This window comes from Dipodomys spectabilis, unplaced genomic scaffold, assembly GCF_019054845.1.
Source record: "Dipodomys spectabilis isolate Male_0828 unplaced genomic scaffold, ASM1905484v1 ptg000543l, whole genome shotgun sequence".
NCBI lineage: Eukaryota > Metazoa > Chordata > Mammalia > Rodentia > Heteromyidae > Dipodomys > Dipodomys spectabilis.
In genome coordinates this window covers 220166-243188 of record NW_024871220.1, presented here as the reverse complement: position 1 = coordinate 243188, position 23023 = coordinate 220166, and the positions used below count along the sequence as shown (strand labels likewise).

The 23023-nt window shown below is 33.2% G+C and overlaps 1 pseudogene; it reads left to right on the top strand.

Moving 5' to 3' along the window:
- Window positions 1-7974: 7974 nt before the first annotated feature.
- LOC122099873 lies at window positions 7975-8074 on the top strand (annotated as a pseudogene).
- Window positions 8075-23023: the final 14949 nt, after the last annotated feature.

Sequence of the window (23023 nt, the reverse complement as noted above, 5' to 3'; positions counted from 1 at the left end):
AGCAGTATGGAGGTTCCTCAAAAGACTTCACATAGAGCTCCCCTATGACCCAGCAATCCCACTTTTGGGCATTTACCCTAATGTTTACAAACAAGACCACACTAAAGCTACCAGCACAACTATGTTTATTGCAGCATTATTTACCATAGCTAAGATATGGAACCAACCCAGATGCCCCTCATTAGATGAATGGATCAAGAAAATGTGGTATATATACACAATGTAATTCTATGCCTCCATCAGAAAGAATGACATTGCCCCATTTGTTAGGAAATGGAAAAACTTGGAAAAAATTATATTAAGTGAAGTAAGCCAGGCCCAAAGAAACGTAGGTCCCATGGTTTCCCTTATTTGTAATAACTAGTATATGTATGAGTCAAGCGGAAAAGGTCAGATAATGTGATGTCAGGAAAATGAACCCTTAGATGTGTATTTTAATGTTTTTTTTTCTTTCATGCATGTGTTTCTAACACATTTATAAGATTATCCCTTTGTTGCTTTGTATGTCCGTCCTCCACAGTATAACCCCTGCTTTCACTATATTTGATGTCAGTATAACTTGTGGAGGAGATGGGGAAAAACCAGTTGTTTAAGGATACAGGTGGACCTGTTGCAACAATGAGAAGTACAAGTTGTCATGTCCAAAACGAGCTTTACAACGTTGGTGCGGGGGGGGGGGGAAGGAGAAGGATTGGGATTAGGGGGGGAGGGGGGAGGCTGGGAAGGGATGTGAAGGATAAACAAAGGAGGAGGCTGCAATGCTTGGTAAGAAATGTACGCATTATCCTGCCCATGTAACTGTATCTCCTCTGTACAGTATGTTCACAAATAAAATTATTTAAAAAAAAAAAAAAAACCAAACAACAAGAAAGAAATACACAGTTGGAAGTTTGGGCTAATTTTGTTATTATGTTTTGAGAAGTCAAGTTTCCTATTGAAATGCAACTCGTATATAATCTTCAGTTTTGTTTTAAATGCTCTCTTCATTACAGAACATTCCTAGATTCAAAATGGCTCATGATTCCCACCCAAAATTTGAAAAAGTAAGTAAGCATCATTCTGTTGGATTCCAAAGAAATGAGGAAGGATTACAAAATCTTAAGCCTAGAGAAATTTCAAAGTTCATCTAAAGCAGGACTTTGTAGATCTTGCTAAATTAGAATTTAGAGTTAACATAAATATTTTAGTTTTGCTTGTAATTTCATATTTTATAGGATACTACAAAATTTTTTTTGAGTAGAGGGTTTAATTGACAAATTCACAAATGATTCTGGTGTTCTATTTGCCTAGAATATGCTTTCAAGAGAGTTATAATTAGATCTTAGTTAATAGAAAATTCCAACAATTCATGTATAAAATGATAATGTAAATAATCTAGACAGAGTTGCCAACAAATCGATATTAATTTATAAATATAGAAAAATTGCAATTTTTGAGGGTTTTGTATAACATTGTATGAAGAGAATAATTGTGTGACATCTTCTTTCTTCTACCTATATGTAACACAGGAAGCAATTTCCTTAATTACGTGCCTCTGTATACAATGAGAAAAATGCTACATTTGGGGTTTGTTTTTGTTTCATTGGTTTGTCCTAGGTCTTGAAATCTGGGCCTGGAAACTGTCTCTGAGCCTGTTTATGCTCAAGGCTCGTGCGCTACCACTTCAATCTCAGTGCCACCTGTGTCTGACTTTTTCTGAATTTATTGGATATTTGAACCATAATCTTCTGACCTTAGCATCCTAAATATCTGTGATAGTTTAAAAAAGTATAAATATAAATAACATTTGCAAGTGTTCTGATCTCAAGAATCTCACTGGGGGAAAAATTATGCAACCCAGTTAATTGTAGTATTCTTTCCAGAACAAGGAGAGAATCACATTATCAGAGGTGTAGTATTTTTTTCACAATAGAGATAAGCTATTCATGATGTGAATTAAGGGAATATTAAGGTGCACTTTACAAGTTGGAAATTATTGGACTAGGATGACTTTATGGCATAAATCTTTGGATTTATGGTTCATAGAAATTATAGCTTACTCTGATAAAATTTGCTTACTCTTGAAGAATTAATTACAGATGCTTCATAATTTTATCCTCTACCAGAATGTGGCTATTTTTCTGTTGACTTCTCAATCTGTAACACTCCATTGGAAACTGCATCTATTGCAAAATTACATAACATGCAAACAGGTACTGTTTTGAATCTCTCAGGTATGGAATGTTCAGAATTTGAAAATGAGTAGTTATTAGTCATAGGAATTTTGAGGAACACATATATTCTGTCCTCTTAACAACTCATTTACTTTTAAAAGTTATGGATTTCCATAGAATTAAACTATATTCGGTTTTAGTATGAGAAAGTACTAAATTTTTCCTTTTTTCAAAATATTGTCAAGTTTATTGTGAAAATATTGTCTAGTTGGATAACATTCAAGTTGATGACTCTCTGATAAATAAAGGAGTAATCAATTCAAATTAGATGCCAAATAGTATTGATTTTTAAAAAGTTACTACATAAAATAATATTTACTATAACAATACAGTGAAATTATTTTTTATGTAGCTTATTTTTTAATTTAATTTCATTGTCAAATTGGTGAACAATGGGTTACAGTAATTGTAAGGTAGTGAATACATAACTTTTCAAACTTTTACCCCCTCTTTCATTTTTCTTACACTTTTCTTTTACCTCAATACTCCTCACAAGTTTTAATGTACATTTCCAACATATTGTCTTGTGAGTATTGTTATTGCATTGGCTTGCCCTTTGTCCTTTGTCTTGCCATTTTGTTGTTCCTCTTCCCTTCCCTAATTAAGGTAAATGTATACACAATACACAAGGCACAAAATCAAATACAGCCGATGCCAAACCATAGGTGGAAAACCCAAAGAAAATAGAAATCACATAGTACATTAAAAACAACTGCAAAAAAAAAATCTCTGTTTCCATACCTTGGAGTTCATTTTGCTCAGCATCAGCTTATATGTTCATATAAACACATAAAGCCACTGGAAAATAATAGCTGCATGGACACTATATCATATAAATAACATGTTACTGTTTTTGATGGAAAAGGTTGAATTAGGATTGGGGAAAACGTGATTCTGATAAAGGAATTTCAAAAGAGTTTAAAAATTATGACAGGTATATTTTAATTGTTCAAATTTTTAACAAATTAGCCTATTAAGAAAATTGCCTGGGAAAATAAGCTTACATGCAAAGAAAGCTATGGAGACCTAGTTGAGAGGGAGCAATGTGGGTAAAGATAGCTCATTTTCACACTAAACAAACTTCAGAAACCTTACTGTAAATCTTGTAGGTTCCCTTGAGAATTGTCCTTACCCAGGAAATATACTCTCACTGTGTGAAATTCAAAGTTCTTAAGAAAACTAAGACATCAAATTTTGTGAATTGACCTTTAATTACCAAAATTATTCTTTGAAAAAGATAATTTGGGTCAAAATATTTAGGGAGAAAGGGCCCTTCAAAATGAAAGAAAGTATTGGGTTCACACTTTTCTGTTTGTAACACTTTCCACAATGTCTTTGCACGTGAAGCACTGAAACACAGAAAAAAATCTGATTGGTTACACCAATGATTACACATTTCTAAGTAGCTCACAAAAAATAATATCCTTATTAACATGAGGTAGTGAAGACTTCTCTTATTACATAAGCCAAAAAGTTTGGGATCAGAAAAGAATTGAGAAAATTGAAAGGGTAAGAAAACAATGTTCTTAGAAGCCCTATCTAAGCATACTGACTTCAGCAGTGGAGGGAGGCCAAAAATTTTGATATAGATTGTCTTAATATTTTTGCTACCTAAAGTGATTTTACAGAGCCTATTTGGCTCACTATAATGTAGAACAGTTTGAATGAGGACAGGAAAATAAATTCTACGTCCAAATGAGGCAACTTAAAAGAGTTTTAAAAGAGAAACCATGAAGATGTAGCGGGGTGGGGTGGGGAGGAGATCTTATAGTCTTTCAGCTTCACTGGACTTGAAGTCAAGAAGCTGTGCTTAATTGGAAATCAGGGAAGAGCTAAGAGGAGGACATAGAATTAGGACATAGAAGCATTGTCCTTTGTAATAGACACTGTTACCCAAGGTATGGATGATTTAACTCTATTCTGTTCCATACATCTTGCTGAGCAAATGCAAGACCAAGAAAAAATAATCTATTGAAATAATTTTGCAAAGAATAACTTCACTGATCCTGATATGGTATCTAAGGAGAGTCTTAAGAGAGAACATAAAAGTGGAGTATACTTCGGTTTCCTCTAAGCATCTTGTTAGCAAAATATATCTTTGAGGTTAGAAGTGATTGAACCAAAAAGTAGTGGAGTACTTATTTTTGTGGAACTTTAGACACAAGAAGACTTTCAAGGTAAAAGAAAAAAAGTATAGCTAAATATTTGTGATCACAGCTTCTTGGATCGGTTTTTTGGAGACAAAGTTTTACATTAGAGTTTGTCCTCATTAACATAGATGTTGGATTTTCGTGGCAACCAAATGCAACGGTGAAGCTTAATGGACTCCCTTGGACAAGTAAACAGCATGGTAGAAAAAAAATGGCAAATAATATTTAGTAAATTAGTTTGGCTAATTATTTTGCCAGAAGAAAGAATGAAAGATGTAATTCAAAATCACTTGACTTAAAAGTATGAAGAAAGAGTAGTGAAGAGAGATGAGAGAAAACAAAGAGGACTCTTCTGTCTCCAGTGGAGTAATGGATTCTTGATCTTGTTTCTTCCATTCTATCTTCACAAGCTATCAAGTGTGGCTGAGGACTGGAGTATCCATTGCAGACAAAGAGAACTCACAGAAGAAAATATTTGCAGCAGATGTAGGTGATTCACAACCTTAGACAATCTACTTAAATCTGTTCAAAATTCTCTGCTACCTCAAACTGCCCTCTTTGAACAGCTTTGTTTGCTATTCCCAAGACTACCCTTCATGAACTATTTAAAATTTTGAGAGGTCATATACATCCTCTCTAGAGATTGCTGTTTGGTTGTGATTTTTGTGTGTTTTTGTTTTTTGTTGTGTTTTTTAATTAAATTTCAAAAGGTTGTGAAAGTGTATTGCAATAAATATGTCCATCTAATTGTCCAATGCTCCTGGATCAGAGTGACTCCTTCTATCATTCTCAACCAACCCCTTCTCTAAGATGTATTTCAGAATTATCACTTCCTTTATCACATGTGTACATTGAGTATTCTAGCTGTACTTGCCCCTTGTTCCATTTTTCATTCATTCTGTCTTTACTATTATTCCTCTCTGGTTTCAACTTCCTGATAGTCATTCTGTTAAACTGTTAATATTTTGAAAGGTTTATATACTATCCATGGAGTTTCAATCCTGCGTACACTTGAACTGATGTCAGCTTATATTTCCATAATTCATTCATCTGCAATAACAATTTGCAAGACTGGAGATGTGAAGCACCTAGACATGATTTTATTCTCATCCATTTGTAAGATTAATCTTTAGTCAACAAGAAAGTTTAAAAATGGCTTAGGATATATTCCTAACTACCAAATTTTATAAATGGCTTTGAAAAAGGTTTGTGATTATTTTATTTTACATGGGATAATATTTTCTACTACCTATAAGTTTTGGAATAAGAAGAAGACTTGGTAGAAATAGAAGACAGATTTTATGTTTGTCACATCTCTGATGAGTACCCATATTCATGATTTTAAGTCATATTTCTTACTATGTTAGACTGATAGGTAAAACATAAAACAACATATGATAAAGCAACTATTTGTGACTTTTTAAAATGTACCTTAGTGAGTGATTAAACTTACTTTATTAGCTAGTGTTTGGGTTTGAATTATGGGAGGTTTTTCTATTTGACACATTTCTGTAAGGCACCTACTGAACAGCACAAGTGGTGGATGGTACTATTTCTACACTTTAATGAATGGTTGAACCTGTTTGGCATTAGTGCTGGGTAAATAAAACAACTCTATTGTAACTTGCACCCTAAACTTGAAAAATTTGTAATGTCAATATTGTCTACTTGTCAAATGTTATTTTGGTGAATGTGATTTTTAAAAGATTATTTGAAAAGGAATCTGTTTTCAGGAGATTAAGTGTAGGTTATCGTTGGTTTGAGAATGATAACATTTTTATTCTACAGAAACAAGTTTTACTGAAGTACCAGTATTTTGAAGCATTAACGATCTTCTCAATTAATGTTTTTGTGAATTATATTTGACCTGTAAGTCAAGTTTTCCTAGCCCTGGTAGACCAATTATGGATCTATCGTTCTAGGAACTATTTTTTTTGCCTACTTATGCTGGACTGAAATCTTTGAGTAATCATTAGAAGAGGGGTATTAAAAATAATTTTGTGACATTTGTGATCTTGGTCACTCATATGGGCTGGTCATTTGTAAACTGAAAGTTTGAATTACTGTACTTTCTCTCAGATTTTGTGATCTCATCTTTCATTTTAAGTTGCATTGCATTACACAATTGCTTACCACTAATTCCGGTGTCATAAGGAATTGAGATGGATTTTCAATTACTTTCTGTTGGCATGTTTCATGAGCCTAGGTGAGAAATCTTCCCCTTGTTATCAGATGAAGAGGATAACTAAGACCTGGGATCCTAGGACCCGTGGATCCTGCAGATATCATATCAGCAAAATTTGGGTACAATCAGTAGAAATGCTTCAGAAATATAGAGAAAAACATTTTGCAACCAGTGAGTTAAAACAATAAACAGAGCAGCAGAGTAAAATCCCTTATAGATTAGAGGAAAACAATTGTTTTTTTTTACAATGTGAATTCAGAAGACCAAGAATACTTAGAACATATCACAAGTTTATACCAAAGACATTGCATTGATACTTTTTATATTCTAATGTACATTCTAAACCTTATTATTTATATTCCAATCTATTTATTGTAATAAATATCTATTTATTTGTCAAATTATCAATTAATTCTAGTAAGTAAATAAAATATTAGCACGTATAAATATAAAATATATAACTATAAAATATAAGAAAAAAGGCACATGTTTTGCAATGTTCTGTTGTGGTTAGGGTATCAAAGGCAACTGTGTTTTAAAATATTATTACATTATTTCTACCTCAGTGTTTGGTAGAGTTGGACCTAAAGCTTTACCATTTGGAGATTTACAGCCTAGAGACAAGAGGAAACACTGTGGTTGAAACATTACCAATTTAAGGCCTAATATCGAGGAGAAACATATAGACTACTCTTTTAACTATGAAAATATTTGATGAAAGAGAGGCAGTAGTGTAAATTCCTGCCTGGATGGATGGTAGACTGGCCAGGACATTTGGTAATCGTGCATGTGAAAATTTTTTTCACCTTCTTGGCTTTAGCTACTATTGAAATGTTAGGTATAAAAAAACAATTATATTTTGATAAAATACCTTCTAGCCTAAATGATTCTGTCTTTACTGTTTATCTCTCTATGATCCCTTTTAACTAATACTAGTTTTGTTCCAATAAGAAAATCTATGCTGTCAGGGTAAGATATTCTGGTTGGTCTGTTGCTACAGGGAAGAAGAATAAAGGGTCAGGTAGACATTTGTACCAGTAAGACATCATTTAGGAATTTTTAAGCTGCAGAAGTTTAGAAGTAGCTCTTAAGCAAGGCTTACTTTGAATCCATTAGCTCCACAAAGCTAACTCAGTTTATAAATAAGTACTTGAAAAACAATCACCTTTGGACCTAGCTATAAAGGCTTCAAAGTATGATCAAATTTAAAATGAAAAAGACTTAAAATAGTCATTGACAAAAAAATTGCAAATGTGAGCAATCGACCAAACAATATAAGCTTTTCCCAATATACACAGAATTTTAGAGAAGTAAGATCAATAACATTTTTAGGAACAATAAGGTTTCCTAGTTACAAACAGTCAACCAAGGATATATGCCTGTATAAAGATTGCATCAATAACTACTTAAATTTACAGGATACTACATGCTTCAGCAGGACGTTTACCCAAATTACTACAATATAGAGATTATCATGGCACTTGCACAAGGATGATATGAAAATTTGTGAAATATTCCATATTTTTCATTCTTGAGATACAAGAAATGAAAAACAGTTATTAAAAAATTGATTACAAAAATACAAGTCGTTATGTCGAAAAATAAATTTTACAACTTTGTGCGGGTGGAGGGGTAGAGGGAGGATTGAGTGGGGGAGCAAGGGAAGGATGGGAATGGATGGGAAGGGTAAATACAGGAGGAGGCTACAATGCTTGATAAGAAATGTACTCATTATCTTGCCCATGTAATTGTAACCCCTCTGTACAGTATTTTCACAATAAAAAATTTAAAAAGGCAAATGTAACAATATATGTAATTCATTGAACTGAAAGTTAGTTTGACATCAGTGCGTTAAATTCTCACCTTAGAATGGCCTTTACATAGCATAATCTTTACAAAACATTTGAAATTGGATAACATTGTCATTTTATCCCAAAGAAATAAAATACTATAAGGGCCTAGGAAAAAAAAGGAATCTTAAACTTTTTCTGTTTGGAATGCTATCTGAAATAACACATTTATTAACGAACCTATATATTATAAAACAATGTATAATTCAAAGTATTATATCTAGGAGAGAATTAAATAGATTATGGACATTATACAAACAAAATACAGAGTATTTTAAAATATACTTTTTTCATACAAGCACCAGAAATATTTTTAGTTTCTGTACTACTAATTTCAACAGATAAGTTAAAGTGATTTCTGATTTAAAAATCACAAACCCTGCAGAAATCATTATAGATGTATACAAACAACTCTTGAATACATTTTGACATCAAAGTCAGGCAATTCACTTGAAGAATACTATGGAATCCATGAATTTTTAAAGTAAGATACTGCTGTTGCTTTGTATTGTGAAAATATTTTGTACAGACACAAAGATGGATTGGCATTTTTGAAATTTAAGAATCTTAACCAAACCATTATGAGTTAAGAGAACAATTTTTACAGCCTTCCACAATTTAAAAGAGGTAGTGATACATATTTATCCTTTTGGCAATATTAAATACAGTTTCTTCCAAGTTGTTCTTCAGACCTGGTTTGATATAATGCTTCAATAGAAGGCGATCCAGGTATCTTTGCTATTTCTATTCCAAGCAGCAAGATGCAAGGGAGTCAAGAGGACTTTAGTTTGGGCATTGGTATCTGACTCAATGTGAACTAAGAAAGCAGCCACTCTGGTATTATTCAACATATAAGCACTGTGCAGGGGTGTCTAGCCATTCACAGTAATTGCATGAATATCTTCCTTGAGCCACCAACTCATGGACAATGTCTAAGTGCCCACTGGAGGCTTCCCGATGAAGAGAGGTATACTCATCATCATCCCTAGTATTCACATGAGTGGCCTTTTAGGAAAGCAGGGTCTGCACTGTAGTAAGCCGATTATTTTCAGCAGCCCAAACAAAAATTTGCTTTAATACTTCTCCATTTTTTTTGCAAATGATACCATTCCTCACTTTTTCATCTTGTTCCTTGTCTTCATCAGAATTGCCTAACCAGAGACAGTGAGTACCAGTGGGAATGGGGTGCACATGTATTCCCTAATAGTTCACGTTGGTTGAACTGGTCAGAAAAATCCAGTGAATTTTCTACATCTGTTATTTCACCATGATTTTCTTTATCTTTTTCCAATTTTACTATTGGAAATTATTCTAACTGGAGAGTAGGGAATTGATAGAGAGCAGAGGAAAGGTTTTCCTCCATATTCAAAGGTACAGACTGAAAATGGGACCAGTGGTGTCTTCATGTGCAGCTTATTATAGGAATGAGAAAATATGAAATAATGCCTTCTATGTAAATGATTTGGGAAATGGCAGAGCAGAAAGTGAAATGATGCAACCAAAAATATAAAAGCAAAATTAATTAGGATAATTATGGAGCTGTCACATTATCTATGAGAACCATGAAAGGGAGAGAGGAAGAGAGAGACAGATGTGCAATGACCTAGCTAGCCACAAAATCCATGCCTCTGATCAATTTATAGAGCAAACAATTTTATTTTTTAAAAGAGATGGAAATGGAATTTATGTATTTACTTGAAATTAGTAAATACATTTTTATTAGCCTACATAAAGAGACATAGCTTTGACCAAATTACAGACAAAAATCTAAATCCTTTATAATTCTAGTAACAGATCTGACTGAAATCAGTTGAATCACACTTTTCCTAAAGAGTGAAGGAATAGGTCCAGGCTAGGAAAGCAGCTAGAGAAGGCAGGCTGATTGTATCTGTGACAAAACTTTTTGGAAAATGGTATCAAGGATTAATTACTGATGATCCACTTGCACTGGAAGTGTGAATCTGAACTATTGCTTGCTGATTCTGAACTATTGCTTTAATAATTATAAGTTCCAAGAAGAAAAGGTGAGATTTAATTGATAGCAAAGGATTAGTAATACACTTTGACTTCTCATTAAGCACCTTCAATCATCAAAATCACATCAAGACAATAGACATGCCTACTTTTTTAGATGAAAACAAGTATCTTTAAAAACAAGGTAATTAAGTATTCCTACAAAGGACTTCTATTTTACTACTGCATTATATAGTTTTTTCTAATGTTGGGTAACAAATAATGGATCTATGTTCAATAGCTCATATGTTCAATAGTGAGTTCTCTTATATTATACCATGGTATTTTTGTTTATGGTTTTAAGAAGAAATTTACTAGCTTAAATTTCTGACAAGACAATATCATCACTGTACAACTTGCTTCTATACTCTAGGTTTTAAATTACTATCTAATATGTGTATTAGATAGCTATAGAGGAAAAACTAAAAGCCACACTTGTGGCTCATGTGTTTATCCTAGCTAATCAGAAAGATGAAATCTGAGGATTGTGGTTTGAAACCAAACCAAGCAAAAAAAAGTCCATTAAATTCTGATTTGAAAGTAACCAGCAAAAGCTAGAAATGGAGCTGTGGGACAAGCAGTAAAATTCTAGGCTTGAGAAAACTACAACAGAAAAACGACAAATTCTGGGACAGAGCCAGGCCATGAGTTCAAGCCTAGTATTAGCACCAAACAAATGAATTAATTAATTAAAATAAATTAAGTGATCACATGTGGCGAGGCAAGTAAAATGTAACACCCATGGTGACTGGATTGTGTATTATTTTGTAATAAGGCAAATTAACGTTTGTCCTAATCACTAAAATTTTATTTGTACTTTTTTGTACTAAACCCTGAATTTAGCATGCAAGTATATGTGTGTACATGTGCACACATGTGTGTATGTGTATATGTGTGTGTGTGCTGTTGCAATGTTGCTTGCCAATGTGGACAAGGTGAGGCTCAAAAGAGCTAACTGTGTTGCAATGTTTTTATTTATCAGTGTTCTGTCATGTCATTTCTGTGGAGCCACCCTTCTGTACATTTTATTTGTCAAATAATAACATCATCATAATCAAAACATATACAACATTAAGTTAGATAAAAGAGACCACTTTCAGCTCTTATTATATGTTAGGTAAGAAGATACAGATATAATTAGGTAGTAAGTTATTGCTGTAAGATGACTGCCAGTACAAAATATGTATTTGACCTCTTAAATTGGTTATACTTTTAAGATATACTCGTGGAGTGAGTTTGACTGACTTGACCAAACAGGTATTACTCTCTGGTTATTCCTGTGAAACACAAGGTGAATAAACTCTTTCCAGATTTCTGTTGAAAATAACTTTCTTTGTAACATCATATCTATTCTCACTAAGATAATCAACCCTGTATTTATTAGGTTTGAATATCCCATCATATTGACTGAAAACCAGTATTGTGGATATGCTTGCTAGATATACCTTTCAAAACAAACAAACAAAAAGCATGTGTCACCTCCAGATTGTGGATGCATTTGAAGTTGTTTTGTACATGCAATGGGATCTTCACTAATGGCTCTTTTGTGGAAGTAACTATCACAACTTTAACAAATAAGGCTTTTCGAATATCTTTTCCAATATAAATAACAACCCCGAGAGCGTCTTGCAATTTCTGAAAAGCCTTTGAATATTTTTAGTATTATTTCAGTTCATTGACTATAGAGCTATAGACATTTCTGAAATAAATATTAAGATCTGAAGATGTAAGTGGGTATATAGGATTTTTATGCAATAGAATATTATGAAATATTATGAAATAGAATAAAAGGATATAAGTGAATTTGGTAAGCTAATTATTAGTATAACTTTGTTTTCTAGTAACAGGTTTTTTTTTTTCTTTTTTTTGGGTCCGGTCGTGGGGCCTTGAACTCTGGGCCTGGGCACTGTCCCTCAGCTCTTCAGCTCAAGGCTAAGTGCTCTACCGCTTGAGCCACAGCGCCACTTCCGGCTTTTTCCTTTTTGCTTATGTGGTGCTGAGGAATTGAACCCAGGGCCTCATGCATGCAAGGCAAGCACTCTACCACTGAGCCACCTTCCCAGCCCCAGTAACAGTTTTTTGAATGTAGATGATGCAGTTAAATTATTTCCTTTGTGGCTCTGTACTTCAGTTAGTTTTTTAATCTTGATAATTATAAGAGTGAATTTGTAGAAAAATAAAGGTATTTGAAAATGATGGATTATTCTTGTGTTTTCTGTCCTACTCCCAAGAAAATGAGTTATTTTCAAGTGTTAATATTTTATCATTGAATCTTCAATATCACAAGAAATTTTGAAAAACATGCAGGAGTATTGATGTCTTTTTAAACCAATTGTATTCACAAGTTGGAGAGCCTTTAATTCATGCTTAGGTCTTGGTGTCCATGATTTTTAACCTCTCATTCCTAACATTAATGATAGGTAAGACTGCATTTTTGGGTATATGAAAGGTAAATATTTATCTGGGGTCAAAGGTGATTTTTATATCAGTCTTGCTTTAATAACATTTTAAAGTAATACATTTCTCTCAAAATGTTGGGTATAAAAAGCAATCAAAATACCTCTAATGGTAAACAACTTATGTGAGCTACAATGTGGAAATGATTGGTCTATAAGACCTGCAATCTGTTTCCATCAGGAATTGGGGAGATTGTTCTTTCAGTATGACTGCGATGCAGTGTTGTCATGGGATAGAATATAATTTCTACAATTTTGAGCTAGAAATCAAGAATGTTATAGTTTAGCAGTTCCTTTCACCAGGGAGGTATAAATTGATTATGAACTTGGAGTTTTCATATTGCAGTTACCTATTTCCTTTTTTTTTTTTTTTTTGGTTGGTCTTGGCACTTGAACTCTGGGCTTGAGTACTGTCCCTGCACTCTTCCGCTCAAGTCAAGCACTGTACTGCTTGAGCTACAGTGCCACTTCTGATTTATTAGCGGTTTATTATAGATAAGAATCTCTCGGACTTTCCTGACTGGGCTGGCTTTGAACCGCGTTCCTCAGATCTCAGCCTCCTGAGTAGCTACGATTACAGGTATAGCCACCGACATCCCGCTTAGTTTCCTATTTTCTAACAAAGATAAAGTGAAATATTATTAGAGTGTGGACAATAATTCTGGGAAATTTTCCTAGAATTAGTGGACTAAGTGCTGGTATTTTAGTCACAAAATAGAATGAAGTTATTTGATACGGTGGGAATGGGCCGCAGGCTAAGATTTACCATTTGTGAAATGTTGTACTAGTAATTCCAACTCTGAAGACTTCAATATCATCATCTGAGAATTAGAAATAGAAGTAGTTCTACTTTATGGGATTATTGTGAGGATTAAATTAGATACCATAGGTAATGTACTTGGAAAAACAATCAGCATTTGATCCTTTCTACCTGTTATTTTATCATGTGATGAATTCTAACATTTTTACTGTGATTTTTATATTGTTTCTCTTTAGGATATGCAATGTGATGTATTGACATTCATTTTGTTGGTCACTTTTCTGTCATTTTGAGGAAAATATCTGCAAAGAAAATTTCTGAGAAGGAAACTATTATTTTGACTCATGATTTAAGAGAACACAGTTTAAGGTTCAGATGTCTCCACTGTTTTTTTTTGGGGGGGGGGATCCAGTCATGGGGCCTGAACACTGGGCCTGGGTGATGTCCCTCAGCTGTTCAGCTCAAGGCTAGCACTCTACCACTTGAAACACAGCACCACTTCCGGCTTTTTATTTTTGCTTATGTGGTGCTGAGGAATCGAACCCAGGGCCTCAGGCCTGCAAGGCAAGTTCTCTACCATTGAGCCACCTTCCCAGCCCCGTCTCCATTGTTTTTAATTATATTTTTATTAAATAGTTGTATGAAGGAATTTCCATTCAACAAATCAGTTTATAAGTACAATGGATCTTTACATAACTTTGCAATACCCTTCCAAACCTCACCCCACTTTCATTTCTTCTAGTTTCTGCATTGAATATTATACCTTCCCTCTCTTCATCCATAACTCTCTTTATTCCTTCCCTTTGACTTCCGCTCATATCTTCGAAATGATAGTTTCTTGGTATTCATTTTGTTGGAATAAAAGTTCAATTTTATAAGAAATTACACTTTTAAATACTTGTCTGCAAAGAGCATGCTTTGGTTAATACTGTTGTGTAAACTTGCATAAAGTCCTATGTTCCAAATACACGACAGAACATGGGTCTTTTGTATGTCTGGCTCTGACTTAGTTTACTTAACATAATTTTTGCAAATTATGTAACAGTCTTCATAATGGATGGGTGCAATCCAATTGTGTATATGTGCCCCACTTTCTCCAACCATCCCTCCACCATAAGACATCTGGGCTGTTTTCATAACTTGGCTATGGTAAATAGTGAGCAGTGAACATGGTTGTGGAAGTGATTTTGCTGTATCTTTTGGAAGAATTCGTCACTATCTTTCTGGGAGCAATCCTCTAGACAATTTTCCAGAATAAACACATCCCTCCTTTCATCTCCATCACAACGTTTTGCAAGGCCTCAAAAACACACTACCCCCTACAGGTCTCAATAAGCTAAAACCACACTGGGCCCATATTCTTTCAATACATTTTTTTTCATGATTATACACATAATTTACTGAGAGCCTTTTATGTACTTTTCTAATGTGGGAATGAGGGACATAACAATAGAGTAAAAGTAAGAAAATTTCAATTTAATTAGCTATTATAATATTTAAAACATTTTCAGCTCTAACTCATAGCCTCACTTACTATTATTTTAATCTTTATTTGAGTACTTCATCAATCCCCTAAATTATAACAGGTGCGTTAAATACAAAAGCAAAAATTGTGGTTTGATTTTGACACTCATGTGTGAGGATGCACAATATGGGCAAATAGATAGATTGGAATTAATACCCATTATCCATTATGTTAAATTAAGATGGTTTTCCCAAACTGATTCTCACAATTCATATTCCATTCAACAACAAGAAACTTGTGACAATTCCCTTTGTTTTGCTCCTTAATAACTTTTGTTTCCATTTTATTTTACAACGAAGGTTGATATTTCATAAATCTACTGTAGATACAAAGATACAATAAAATATTTCTGTCTGTATGCATTGATATATATATATATACACACATCTATTACACAGGTTGTAATGATAATTTATAACTTGTGTAACTACATGATTTACTAAACTATTTAAAAAATAGACAGCTTATGCCTGGAGTCCTGGTTACTCAGGAGGATGAGATCTGACGATCATGGTTTGAAGCCATTTTGGCAAGAAAGTTCATGAGCCTCTTATCTCCAAACAACAAACAGAAAATCAGAATTGGAACTGTGGCTCAAAGTAATAGAGTGGTAGCCTTGAGAGAAAAAGCTCAGGGACATCACACAGGCTCTTAGTTCAAGAACTACAATCTAGCCAAAAATCTAATTTACACCTGTGTAAGTAGAATATTTCCATCACCCAAATGCATATCCATACTCATTTGAAAGGTAACTCTGTTATGTCTGGAGTACCACACAACATTATAGCTTAAGTAGAAGGGATCACAACATGGGTTCACTCTATCTCTCTCATGTTTTTTTTTTCTCCACTGAAATACTCAAATCTTACAATCATTCCAATTATTTAAAGTTATAGCTTTTTTCTTCATTACCCATAATAGAGTTTGCATTGAGTGTCTTGTGTCTCCTAAATGGGTGTTCTTAACACTTTGTCATGCCCCAGCCCTAAATTACCCTGATTATTTTTCAGATAGAATCTGGCTTCCTCCTTGTGTATGATCTTGGGCTCATTCCACTTTATGTTATTCTTCCTGGAATTTAGAATAACAGGTGCATGGCATGGCTTTGTGTACAGATCTTTCTGTCCAGTCTGGGCTTTAACCACTGTCCTCACAACAGTAAACTCCCATGTAGTCAGGATTCTCAAAAGCTTATCATAGCTGATTTTTAAAAAAAATCATTGCATTTCCTACAGGTTTTTAAGTACTGAATTAATTTGTGTTTTCTTGGGTTGTTTTGTTTCATTTGAATGTATATGTTGAGTTGTTCCAAACTTTCCTTTTGTTTCTTTCACTCACGTTCTTACCTAAGTGCTGAAAAACTAATTCTTCTTTCTCAAAATAGTCAAGGTGAACATTATTTATTCCAAAGCAATTTCAGTAATATTTAAATACCTTCATACATATGAATGTTATACGAATGCTAAGTGCTGAGAATGGTCTTTTTATTTTCACAGCAGTCTTTGGCATACACAGACAGATCATGAAATATATGAAGATAATAAAACTACACATGCTTGCCAGGAGGAGAAAATCCTATTATTAATTGTTAGACAAAGGCTTCCCTTCTCGTGAAAGAAATACGCTGTTTGATGCAGAATTTCACAAAATCATATAGTTAGGAAGAACGTAAACAATCATCTAATACTACAGAGTTGAGGGAGATGAATTGCCCTCCTGAATAATTTACTTTTGGGTCATATAAAATCAGGCTTGCAAATAGAGAATAGACTTTAGAGAAACATGATCAGTTGTATGTAAATAGCTGCTTAGCTGATTTTGTTAATTTGTGAACCAATACATGGCAATAGGGTACAACAAGGTAAAAAATATTAAAGAAGGTAGCATTGAAATACTCATTGGTGTGTTAGTGTGTTCACGCGCACGTGTGTATGCACACGCACATTTGCAGGAGCTCATGCATGTATTCATCATTCCTGAAGCTTGATATTGCCTGGGCACTATCCCTAAGCTTCTGTGCCCAAGGATAGTGGTCTACCACTCGAGCCACTGCTCCACTTCTGATTTTTTGGAAATAATCACATGTATTTTCATGATTGGACTGGCTTTGAACAATGGTCTTCAGATCTCAGCCTCCTGAGTAGCTAGCTAAGCTGATTCAGCCTCTGAGTAGCTAGTTAAAGTTCTGACTGTCCTTTATGCTTCACTGCTCTTTTATTCTTTTCCTGAGGTAATCACAAGCCTAACTCATATATATGTCGAGTTTTTTAAAAATACTGCTACTGCTTGGCACCAGGGGCTCCCATCTTTACTCTTAACTACTTAGGGGGCTTGAGAACAGAACCCAAGCCAAAAGTTTAGTGGACTTCCTTCTCACTCTATAGCTGCGTGCACTGGATCATTTCCACGATCCTGCACTATCTAGAGGCAAAGATTGGAAGGACTGCAGAATCCAGGCCAGCAAAGGTAGGCAGCTAGACAAGTTGGTGTGCAACTCTGATGCTATTGATGATGGGAAGGCTAAAAGGACAGATCAGGTGCATGTTCTTGTGGAAAGGGAACCCCTATCCTATAATTAACCACTGATATGACGCCAGCCTAGCAAGAACAATACTCCAAGTTGAAATCCCACAGTTACCCACAACCAAAATAGGTAAATACATTAACATCCCACAACTTAGTACAATCTGTTCTTTGTTTTAATATCATCTTTATCTGATTATCATATGTGACAGAATAGTTTCTTCATTATCTTAAGATATATTTTAAAAGACCTAGAAAATTCTTTCTCACTTATTAAGTGCAAACGAATGGCAATTCATCTCATTTGTTACATATTTGACTACCACTATAAATTCACCTTATGATTTTTATTAATAGTAATATATTCTGATTTATTACTTTACTTGTAACATTTATAAACTTTTTGCTTCTCTGCTGAAGTTTAAGTATTTAAATAGTATCATCAAAGTATATTCCTTGGGTTCCTAGGACAGTTTTTTACAAAGTTTTTAACCAATGGCTTCTAAGAATTCTTAATTGGTATATTATTTAGTTTATTTTTAATTTCAATTTAATTTTATTGTAAAGGTAATGTACAAAGTGGTTACAGTAACATAAGTAAGGTAATGAGTACATTTTTTAATGGAAGGAACATTGTTATCCCCTCCATCGATTTTCTTGTACACTCAAAAAAAGAAATACTGATACTTTAGCTGGTGCTATTGATCAATGGGTACTTTTGCTTTCTTTGTTCATGCTTTTTTTATTATAAAATTGATATACAGAGGGTTTACAGTTTCTTCAGTCAACTAAAGAATGCAATTCATTTCATTTTCTAAATTTCAAATTTTGAACTTAATTATTTTCTTTTGTTTCTTTAGAGTAATTCTTTTTTCAGAGTCGAAGGATTAGTTAATTTAATTTTGCATGAGTTTTACAATGTAAATTATTTAGACACATATATTTTGCTTTTAAAATATTTAACATGAATATTTAAAAAGTATTTTCTTAATTTTTATATGGTTGGTGAATTTAAATAATTTTAATTTCTTATAGTTCTAAACATATTTGTCCTTACTGTGTTTCCAAGAAGCACATACTTTATTAAGAAGGCTTCATTACCTGGTCACTTTTTGGAAATATTTGTACTTGAATTAAAAAAATGTTTGAGCAGGGAATGGTGATTTGTGGCTTCCATTTTCTAGCTATGGTGGGAAATATAAGCAGGGTTTGTGATTTGGGAGAGGCTTTGAAATGATGAGACCTTTATTATAAAAGTATCCAGAGTGAAATGATTAGAAATATAGCCATCTCTAGCGAGATATAGAGCATCTGGTTATCATATTCTAAATCTTGAGTTAAAATACCAGTAACATCAATCTTTTGTCAAAATAAAAGTATACATGTTTCAAAATGTTTATTATTTAAAACTTGTTTGCAAAGGTTCTCGTGTCTTCTATTTCTTAATTTTCAATTTAGTTGATCTATAAGAATCCAAGTATATTGTGAGTATTTCATTTCTAGTAAACTTTTAAATAGTATGAGCAATAATATGATTTCATATTAACATATTTTTACTATTTGTAATAATTACCTCTGTTTAATATGGTAATATCAATATTCCAAATGTGTGTATGTTGTGTGTGTGTGTGTGTGTGTTAATGTGGGTTTGTTGTGTGTGTGCTTTGGGTGTACGTTGTAATGTTTGGGCGATCACACCATTGCTTCACACATGCTATGCCAATGTTTTACCATTGGGCTATAGTATTTTAAATTATGACTTTTAAATTTTCATTTCCTATTACTTCAAAATCATATATGATAAAATATGATCCATCTTCTATCCACGTTAGCAATTTTTATTGTTATTTTATTGTTATTTACAATATTTCTACTGCCTTTCCACTTCCAAACTCTTGTGTTTGTTATTGATAAAGGTTTATTTTGCTTCTTTTCTCTCTTCATTCTTTTTCCCTTTAGAGTTTACCTATCCTTTCTTTTATTTCTTTGGAAATTAATTATCATCTTCCTATTACAATTTCTTTACATTGTAACAGGTTTATACAATGCTTTATTTTCTATTTTATTATCTATTTTTCCCATGTTCTCTGATTCTCAGTCAAAACTATTAGGTGGATTAAAACGAAACTTGATTCAGGACACCTTATATTCCTCTTTCTCTTCTCTGAAGTCTTTCTGTTTTTTGAAACACAGTACCAATGACATACAGCTCCTATGTGGTCCATCATTCTATCCCCTCTCACTCTCTTCTGCTGTGCAACGTTATCTAAATCTTAACTCATTCCTAAATTAATTTTAGAAAACAAATATAGTCTTAGAGCAAACTAGCCTTGGAATAGATTTCTTAATTGTTTTGAAAGTACAAAAGAATTGATAATCCTTTGCATTGGAAATCATTTTAAAATGTTTATCACTTATTATAATTCATATACCAAGCAAGAATAATTTTATATAATCATTACAAATATCATTTTATTACTACTGTAAACTAGAATTAAAGTCCAATCCCAATCTATTACCCAAATCTCATTATTCTTAATTCCTAATCATCACCTAAATATCTTAAACAATCTAAATAGTCTTGTCTTTAACATAGATGTAAATATTCTATACTTTTACTTAACATTTTCCAGGGGCATGTATTCATGTTTCTAAGAAATGTTCACAGCAGTTAAAATTTGCTTTTGTGAAATTAATGTGATACATTTTGTTGTTGTTGTTGTTTGCAAGACTTTGGCATTGTCCCCAAAGTTTTTATGCTCAAGGACAGCACTCCAAAACTGGAAGCACAGAGCTAATTCCTGTTTTTAGTGATTAATTGGAGATAAGACTCTAACAAGTACTTTTCTGTCTGGGCTAGTTTCGAACACAATTCTACGATCTCAGAACCCAGAATAGCTCAAATTATAAGCGTGTCACTGGCACTTGGTTTGATGTATTTTTTAAATTTTAATTATGTTTTAAGATGTATTTTTCACTATAATGTACATCATTCTACACAGAAATTTAAATATATGTACATATTTCTGATGACAAATAATCTCTAAAAATCTATATCTTTCTGCACATAATGTATATATAGATATATATGTATATGTATTTCTGAAGACAGACTCCCTCTAAAATTTTTATGCTACTATTTTGACCTTTTTCATTTCAAAGATATACAGTCTTTATCTAAAAGTTCCTGAGAATAAAATAACTAATACTTGATTTGAAAGTAGAGTTTATTACTTTAAAGGAAATTTTAGATATACACATGATATTGTAGTAACATTTAGAGTATATCACTTGAAAAAAGTTCTGTTCAAACTCTTAAATATTTGTGTGTAGTGACGGAGAGAGAGGAAGTTAATTCATACTGGTTAGGAATTTGTAATGCTTCAAAACTCTATTCCATAATTTGTTAAAAGCACATAGTCAAGCTACCTGATATGGTTTAGTTTTTTTTTAGTTTCTCTATTTGTTCAAAATTTTAATATGGATGCATGCACAGTGGTAACATTAAAATTATTAATCAAAAGACAAATAATAGCAACGTCATAGACACATACCAGACTTTCAATAATTAGCACTTATGATGCTAATAATAATTTTGGTGAGGATGATGACCACAGTGTAGCCTGATGATGACTTATTTTTATTTCTGCATGAAAAAAATTGTGATTTTAAACCAACAAACTGAATTTGACTCTTTTCTTATTTGTAAGGTAAGGTGGAAAATGTAAGGACTCTTCACTTTTCTTTTTTCTTGCTCTAGAATTCAACAAATTCATTCTTCAATATTTCTGGTAGATTATATCCATTTACAGATGAGAAATGTAATGCCAACAGTCAATGTAGTGAGTAATTAATGATACTAGAATTTGTGTCTGAGATATTCACTCTGTGTGCTTACATGGAGCAGTAATTTGGTGATGGAGAGGAACAATATGAAAAGTCTATGGGGAAAAAGCATACTATGTAAGCAGTTGTTTTAGGACAAAGTGACCAATGATGAGTATTGGAAACAGGCCAGTTTCAGTTGCATAAAAAGGAGTACATAGAAATTATATTAGTGACAGAAACAGAAAATCTTGATCATTCATCTTATCTAACAGACGGAAGTAGAAGGGTAAGAAGAAATCTAAAGTGCTTCCACATCTCTGGCTGGCAACCATGTTAGTAATATTCTTGGTGATAAGGACTACAGGTGGAAATGATGGATTTAGAGGAAAAAACTCTCTGATAGTTCTAAAATTTATGTTAAACAGATGCATAGATAAGTCTTTTTAGACATCATTAAAATATCCACGACCAAAAACAGATTTAGAGAGGTAAATGAGGGAACAAATTGTCAGGAAGATACTGAAGGAAATATGCTATTTGGATTTGAAAACTAAAAGGACATAGACAAGTTCAATAAGAACAGTGTTTTGGTGAAAGTCATATTAATAAAATTTTGAGATGTGAATGTGAAGCCATAAAATTCTGGTATATATATATATATATATATATACATACAAACATATATATATATATATATATATATATATATATATATATGATAACCTCATCTCTTATTCAGCAATCTTGCTTATAACTAGTACTCCATCACATGAGCCATTCTTCCAGTGCAGCTTTTGGCTGGTAATTATAAATAGTGTCTCAAAGAGACTGTTCTCCCAGGCTGGATGCAAGCTGAACTTCCCAGACTCCTTTACATTCTTAGGTTCTATTTTTCCAGGAGTATCAACTTTTAAACTAGAAACATTTTTGTGAGTGCAAAAGCTGTAGCCCAGATTTTTAACTCGAGTTCATATAAAGATAGAGAAACATACACATTACATATACTGAGTGTACACTGTTAGAAATGTGATGTTAAGAGGGATGCTGGTGGCTCATGCGTACAATGCTAGCTACTCACGAGGCTGAGATCTGAGGATTGCAGTTCAAATCCAGCATGCGTAGGAAAGTTTCTGAGGCCCTTATCTCCAATTAACCAGCAGAAAACTGGAAGTAGCACTGTGTCTCAAGAGGTAGAGCGCTAGCTTTGGACTGAAGAGTGGAGGCCCAGACTTCAAGCCCCACAACCATCCAAAAAAAAAAAAAGAAAGAAAAATTGGAAAAAGAAATGTGATCTTAGCCACCAGTTCATTGCTAGTATAATTCCTGCTTTCTCAACATGGCCTTTTTTTTCCAATTAAGTCCATGCTCTTATATCTGACTTACTTGGAACCAGAATTATTCTTCCATTCTACTTTTTACAAATTTGCATGATTAGCTACCATGATTTAGAGTTAGTAGATGAAAGAGAGTGGCCTTATCCTTCATGTTTCATTAATAGTAATGCTTTCTCTATATCACTC